The sequence below is a fragment of the Pongo abelii genome, chromosome 6, assembly GCF_028885655.2.
Source record: "Pongo abelii isolate AG06213 chromosome 6, NHGRI_mPonAbe1-v2.0_pri, whole genome shotgun sequence".
Taxonomy (NCBI): domain Eukaryota; kingdom Metazoa; phylum Chordata; class Mammalia; order Primates; family Hominidae; genus Pongo; species Pongo abelii.
Genome location: NC_071991.2, coordinates 61991469 through 61998820, shown reverse-complemented (window position 1 = coordinate 61998820; position 7352 = coordinate 61991469).

Here is a 7352-nt window from a genome sequence, read left to right as displayed (position 1 = left end):
CCTCACTTTTATAGAATTCTATATATTCATCACATTAGTCTGTCAAATGGATGAGTTGTAAGAGAAATTGTGATCTCATGTGAATAAATAATGTGTGCAGTGGGGTCAGGATTCACCAGTTTCTGTTTCTAGATCTTCTCAGGCATGGCCAGGTACGGTAGCTTACTCACACCTGTAATCCCAGCACTTTGGGAGGCTGAAGCGGGCAGATCACTTGAGGTCAGGAGAGTTCGAGACCAGCCTGGCCAATATGGTGAAACCCTATCTCTACTAAAAATACAAAAAATAAGCTGGGCGTGGTAGCAGGCACCTGTAATCGCAGCTACTCGGGTGGCTGAGGCAGGAGAATCGCTTGAACCCGGGAGGCAGAGGTTGCAGTGAGCTGAGATCATGCCACTGCCCTCCAGCCTGGGTGACAGAGCGATACTCCATCCCCTCTCCACCCCACCCCCCCAAAAAAAAGAATTATTGTGCATGTTTGGATCTCCCTGTGTCCTCAGGTTGAGGGAGTAAGATTTGTATCTTACGTATGGATGATCCAAGAAACTAAATGCCTGTCACGAGTTGAAGCAGGTATATCAGAGTTCTCTGCTTTCTCAGGCCTCAAAAATTACATAGCTAGCACTGCCACAGCAGTTACTAACACGGGTCTGGCATTTAGCTGATTTTTCTAAGTGAATATAAAACCTTACATAATAAAAGATGTGCACTCCAAATGATTTTAACGTATGCAAAGGATTCAGTCCTCAAAAGACCTGCATTCTCCATTATGCTTTTGTTGTTGTTGTTGTTGAGACAGAGTCTCGCTCTGTCGCCCAGGCTGGAGTGCAGTGGTGCGATCTCAGCTCACTGCAAGCTCCGCCTCCCGGGTTCACGCCATTCTCCTGCCTCAGCCTCCCAAGTAGCTGGGACCACAGGCACCCGCCACCACGCCCAGCTAATTTTTTTGTATTTTTAGTAGAGACAGGGTTTACCCTGTTAGCCAGGATGGTCTTGATCTCCTGACCTCATGATCCGCCCGCCTTGGCCTCCCAAAGTTCTGGGATTACAGGCGTGAGCCACCGCGCCCAACTCCATTAGGCTTTTTGAAGAGCTGCATGACTCATCTGACAGTTCTGGAACCCCAGTGTTTGGGACAGAATCTATACTATACCCAGGGGATACATATTTGAAACCATGCTGGTGTAGAGATGGTAAATAGAGCATAAGTTCCTTTAGAAGGAGCAAGATTAAAACAAAAAGAGCATAAATTCCTTCTTTGGTCTCAAGCTCTATAGACTTTCCAGTATTCGAACTAATACTTGAATGCTAGAATTTTCTTGCCCCCCCGGGATGAGCCCTACACTACTTTTAAATTGCATACAAGCTCCCTGAGGTCTCAGTTGAACTTCCCAGTGTCCTGGAAGATCTCAGAGAATCCAAGTTAAAAGCCCATTGTTTCCAACTGTGCCTGATTATAAGAATCACCTGGGGTGTTAAATAATATATCCAGATAATATATCCAAATTACAGGGGCTGCCCATTGGGATGGGCTTGGGAATATGTCAACAGGTATTCCTTGTGATCCTTCAGGGAAGTTTGGGAAACAGGCCTATCCAGCTGGATTTAGGCTACTTAGTAATACCTGATTTGGGAGTTTTAATTGTTGAAGTCTGTTTTCTGTGCTCCCATATACACAAAAATGTGGGAATTTAACAGGATCCATAGTTTTTTTAAAAGCACAAATAAGTGCTACAGACTACTAAAAAATTTGAGAAACTAAAGCAGAGAGGCCCACAAAGTAGAATCTAGCACCATGCATGCATACTGGTGTCAGAAGTCAAGAACACTGGTAACTCCCAGACCTAGGCTAAGGGGCATCAGGGCTTCAGAAAATCAGAAACAGGTAATAATGAGGTGGTAACAGCTGGGCATAAAGGTAGGTTAAGTGTTCAGACCCCAAGAGGGAGGGAGTAGAAGGGAAAAGGCACCCACGACAAGAGGATGTGCCAGCATCTGGGTGGTATCTCCTAATCTCATATCCAGTGACACTAGGAGAGCTGGACTAACTAAGAGGCATAAGCTAAAATAGGCAAAAACAGCCTCCCTTCACAGCTGCTGCAATAGCTGTCCCTTTCACCTAAGGCCTAGAGCAAGTGACAGAATTGTAGATAAGGTATAGCAAATAAACTGATTTAACTCGCTTGATTATCCGATCACAGATTAGGAGAACGGTAACAGCTGAGAGCTGATTAAAAGGGGAGAGAAAGTGAGCTGATATTAAAACTAAAAAGTATAAAATGATTCAGCTACACAGCATTATTCATAAAAGTAAAATAATTCAACTTGAAGCATCAAACAATGATTTAATTGTGGTAGATACATACATTGGAATACTAAACAGCCTTTCTAAATGACTTAATAGAGAATAACTTGGAAATGTTTTCATTCTGCTATCAGTGGACAAGAGTTTGCTATAAAAAGAGCATGTACAATGTGATCCAATTTGGAGGGAAAGAATATATTCATGGGGGGGAGCCTAAAAGTTAACAATAATAGCTCAAATTTTAGTGAGTTTTTGCTATGTGCCAGACAATGTCCTAACCATTCTGTATCTAGTATATTAGCAAATTGCCTTATCACAACCATATAATCTAGGTGCTATTATAACAATCCTCATTTTCTAAATGAGAAGAGCAAGATTTGGAGACATTAAATGACCTATCCGAAGTCACTCAGCTTCCAAATAGTTGAGTTGTAATTCAAACACTGAACTTAAAGGGGCCATGCTTTAAACCACTCTGCTATACTACATACTAGATTATGAGGACACTTTGTCTTTTTTTTTTGTATTTTCTACAATAGCATTACCTTTATATGTTTCCCCCATTTTTCCTCATATGAGTACAATTTGCAGGTCCCACCCCAAACTTACTGAATCAGTCTGTATTTTAACAAGACCCACCAAATGATTTGTATGCACATGAACATGTGAGAAACTATTTCATGTATAAAGAAGATGTACAAAAATGTACACGGTATTGTTTATACAGCAAAACAGAAAGCACCAGAAGTCCATCCACGGGATAATGGATAAACTTTGGCATAATGGAATATAAGTGTATAATGACTCAAGTTACTTGTATAAACAACCACCAAAAAGGGGAAGGTACAGAATAGTATGTATGATATACCATTTAAAGTACAAAAGAGCAAAACAATACTATAGTACTATTTATGGATACATAAACATAGGAATAATAGCATGTGGATAATAAGCACTGATATGATTTGGCTGTGTCCCCACCCAAAATCTCATCTTGAATTGTAATAATCCCCACGGGTCAAGGGCGGGACCACGTGGAGATAATTGAATCATGGGGCTGGTTTCCCTCATTCTGTTCCCGTGATAGTGAGTTCTCATGAGATCTGATGGTTTAGGGGCTTCCCCCTTTCCTGGGCTCTTATTCTCTCCGCTGCCGCCATGTGAAGAAGGATGTGTTTGCGTCTCCTTCTGCCATGATTGTTAAGTTTTCTGAGGCCTCCCCAGCCAGGCAAAACTGTGAGTCACTTAAACTTCTTTTCTTTATAAATTACCCAGTCTTTATTAGCAGGGTGAGAATGGACTAATACAAGCACCAAATTCAGAATAGTGTTTACCTAGGGAAAGAAAAAAAGGAATGGGATCTGAAGGGCACAGACAGGGAGCTTTATATGTGACTTTAAAAAAAAAAAGCTTAATATGAGAAGCACAAAATTTGACAGTGAGAGCTGCGCATGATGGCACAAACCTGTAGTCCCAGCTACTTGGGAGGCTGAGGCAGGAGGATCAGTTTGGCCCAGGAGGTCAAGGCTGCAGTGAGCCATCATCACACCACTGCACTCCAGCCTGCATGACAGAGTGAGTCGCTGTCTCAAAAAAAATTTTTTTTTTAATTGACACTGGGTGATGATGAGTAGTACATAGTAATACTCTGTTATTTTCTATACTTTCCCACATGCTTGAAATAAGTTTGCTAACTTTTAAATATTTGATTTAGGGGGAAAATGCCTTTTTCCCCACCCTAAATTGTGTATTATTAAGTCACTTTCAGATTTCTGCAGTGATCACTGTGAATCCACTGGTTTGCCAAATGGTGTCCAAGCCTGTCATGCTGGTGAGGCTTGTCATTCAAACACTGAAGCACAGGAGTAAAACTGGAGAACTGACTGTAGAGGTGGAAAATGTAATTTTTGCTATCAGACTAACGAAATATAAAAGGTACACATTTGTGGAACAAAATAAAAATCTTTGATTCACTAGTTGTGTGTTTGTTTCTGTAATTACACTGGACGAGGAAAATAATCTAGAATCAACACATTAAGTAGTTACCTTGAGGCTCTTTTCTCAACCACACATCATCAACCACCTGGAAATCTGGTCCTTTTTCCTGGTTATTCACAATGCAAGCAGATTTTAGTCCTGGCAGCACAGAAGCAGAGGAATTGAGGAATTCTCTGCCACTCCTGTAGTATCCTTTAACAGGTTAAGTGGTTGTCAAGCTTCTTTTTTAAATTTGTAAACCTATTTAAATCAATTTGTGACTCCTGAGTTCCGGCCCGGCAGAGAGCTCGAAGAGGCGCAGAGCGCGGCCCGCTCCCCCAGGGCCCTCCAGGCCGGCGGGTGAACTGCAGTGCCCGGGCCGGCGGCTGAGCTGGGGAGATGAGCTAGGGGGCCCCGGACTGGCTGCGCCCTCTGCCCTGCAGACACGGGGGCCCCGCTGTGGCTGCCCACTGGCCGGGCGCAGGCCTCGAAGCCGCGGCGAACCTCTCTTCCCCACCCCACCTCGGTGACTGATGGAGGCGGCCTCTCCCTGCCCAGACCCCGCCGCCGGGTCTCCTGCCCGGCTTCGACGAAACCCCGCCGAGCCGCCGGGACGCAGTGCCTCTGGGTGGCGGCGGGAGAGGCGGGCCGGGAAGCATGGCGGCCGCCCCAACACCGCGCGGCGGAGACCATTAGGGTGTGCAGGGCCCAGGAAGGCGGTCTCGGGACGCAGGCAAGCTCGGCCGCCTCTTTAGGCCACGGAGCCGCGCAGGTCCGGGCCCCGGTGACCGCTGTGTTCCCACTGGACGAGACCTACCGAGTCCTCAGGACAACGGACAAAAGGCCTTAACGGGCTTGGGAGGTGAGCGAAGTCCCGAATGACGACGGGTGGAACGGTTAGCGGCCTTCCGGCTGTTGGTCTCGTTCTACCAGAGCTTGCTGTCGGAAGAGAGAAATGGTGGAATGACAAGCCACGTCTGGCCCCTTGGAAATGCCCACCACCCTTTGGGAAGATTTACTGGCCGTTTATGGAAGGCCTGTGTATATAATATGAAAAAGCTGCTCTCAACACTACCCCAACCTTTTAATAGAAAACATTTGCCACATCTAGCCCTTCTAGATGGAAAGAGGTTGCTGATGTATGATAAAGTTAGAAAATCACACATCTTGTAAATTCTCATTTGTTTACAAGAAATCATAGAAAATAAATGTCTTCTGGAGACAACTTTTGGAAATGGAGTTGTTAGACGGCCTCTGGAAGCGAGACGTCCAAGTTTGTTAAGTGGTTTAGAGGACATGGAGCTGGAAGACCTGAGAAGGAAGAGAAGAAGCTTCTGTGCCAGACTGGTCATATGTAGAAGACATTTTCATATTCTCTCCATTGTTTTGTGTGCATTTTATTCCTCACTACTGTATATATGGTTGACAATGCCAAGCTTTTTTGAAATGTCTATTCTTTTTAGATATTCTGAAGTGCCTGATATATGTAGAAAAAAATAACCTTTTGTAAATATCTTTTTGTTACAATTCATATGAAATGTCTGGTGGGGGAATGGCCCAATCACCTGTTGAGTATACTCATTGTGTTTGTGCACTTGTTCAGGAGAGGAAGGGGAAGTGCAGAGAGCTCTATGCCACTGTGCTCACAGTGAGGCAAGATTAATCATTATCTCTGCGCATTTTGTTTTACTTGTCTGTGTGTATAGTGTACATAAAGGACAGACAAGTCCTGATTTACAACATCTAGTCTTTCTAGATATTAAAGAGGTTGTCAGTACATGGTAAAAGTAGAGTTAGTAAACTAATATATTTTGTACATTTTGTTTTAGAAGTCCTAGGAAAGATTGTCTTCTGAAAATTTGAGCATTCTTGCCCACTGGGTTGATGGAGATGGGAAGGGTTCTAGGCCAGAATGTTCATATTTGGAAGACTCTTTCAAATTATAACTGTTGTTACATGTTTGCAGTTTATTGAAGACTGCTGTGTTCATAGTGGACAAATTAACTCCTTACTTGAAACATCTAGTCTATCTAGATGTTTAGAAGTACCCGATGTATGTTAAATGTAGAGGTAGTAAAATACCACTTTGTAAATATCTTTTTGCTAAAATTCATAGGGAATGCTGTTTTTTGGAAATTGAATTGTGAAGCCACCTTTGTGAGCAGTATAGTACTGTCTATACTTGTTCAGTGGTTTAGAGGAGATGGGAGGTCAGACATTGCAAAAGATAATATGCCAGTGTGTTCATACTTGGACATTTTCAGACACCATTTTTTCTGTTTTGTGCATGTTGTTTTGCTCTGTATAAACGGACAAATGAGTCCTAATTTTGCAACGTCTAGTGTCTAGATGTTAAAGAGGTTGCCAGTGTATGACAAAGTATTTAGTACAATTAGCATATTTTGTAAAAAAAAAATTTGTGACTCTTTATGACTCACACCTCTCCTCCACAAAAATAAAGACATTACTTGAATTATCTATTATTTCAGAAGTTTCTCAACTCAGAGACATTTACATAATTCGGTGGATTCAGCATATAGTCCAATATAAGGAAAAGGTTGCTTGATTGGTTAGATTGTTATTCCTCAATATTAAGGACCCATCAAATGCTACACTTAAGGATTCAGTCCTAACACCTACCCTGTAGGTTTGGAATCAGGCTCTGAAGGATCACGAGAAGTTCCAGGCAAATGATCAAGGTTCAAGCAAAAGAGGGAGAGGAAAAGAATAGAAACATTGCATACAAATCCAAATAGTGACAGGTGCAAAGACCGAGAAAGGAGTGCATTAAAATGCTAGAGAGTAGAGTCACTAGGGGCTACAGCCTGTGGTAACTTCCCAGAGGAAATGGATTTGAGTAGTTTTGAGAGGGAAGTGAAATCATAATGGGAAGGAGAAATAGCCAAAATAGAAGTCACCTTCTCATAGAGACAAAATGAGCCTGTGGAGATTACATTAAACTTAGATAGAGTTTGAAAATATTCTTTATATAAAGAATATTTCTACCTCGCTGAAATTAGGCGGGTTAACTTTTCTAAGTATCACCTGTAGAATATGCAATACCCACCAT